Source organism: Octopus bimaculoides, chromosome 1 (genome assembly GCF_001194135.2).
Source record: "Octopus bimaculoides isolate UCB-OBI-ISO-001 chromosome 1, ASM119413v2, whole genome shotgun sequence".
Taxonomy (NCBI): Eukaryota; Metazoa; Mollusca; class Cephalopoda; order Octopoda; family Octopodidae; genus Octopus; species Octopus bimaculoides.
Genome location: NC_068981.1, coordinates 41,253,213 through 41,253,698, shown reverse-complemented (window position 1 = coordinate 41,253,698; position 486 = coordinate 41,253,213). Strand labels below are relative to the sequence as shown.

Here is a 486-nt window from a genome sequence, read left to right as displayed (position 1 = left end):
CGATTTGACTCCCTTTATTTTTTATTTTAAGTTTTATTTTTATTTTTTGAATGAATATCTGTGTATTTCTTTTTCTTTTTCTTTTCTTTTCTGCTCAGGATTTTATATTCCCATTTTATTTTATATTGTTGTTTCGTTTTGTCATTTTATTGTATTGTTCTTAACCACCAACTTAACACTACACACTGAATCATGGCAAGGTATGGACGGTTTTCGGAGGACCGAAGAAATTATGTGTAAATGGAGAATTATACGAGGTACAGTACTATACAAAATACCGAAAGGATCTTCACCTCTTATGTCACACCTTTCTTCCTCCTTTAACGCTGATGTGATGTAATTTCCTTGGAGAGAAATACTTTTGCGGCTGAAGATAGTTTTGTATTGTAAATTATACACTGATATAAAGCTTGAAACACGTGTACCGCAGAATCCTTTGTATTTTTGCTGTTATTTTTTGGATTTACAATTTATTCTTTCACCTCA

The 486-nt window shown here is 31.3% G+C and overlaps 1 protein-coding gene across 1 annotated transcript in view; it reads left to right on the top strand.

Annotated features, from left to right (window-relative positions):
• Positions 1 to 486, top strand: part of LOC106878940 (PX domain-containing protein kinase-like protein) — a 52,707-nt gene that overhangs the window by 36,131 nt on the left and 16,090 nt on the right. The gene's annotated exons all lie outside the window — the stretch shown is intronic.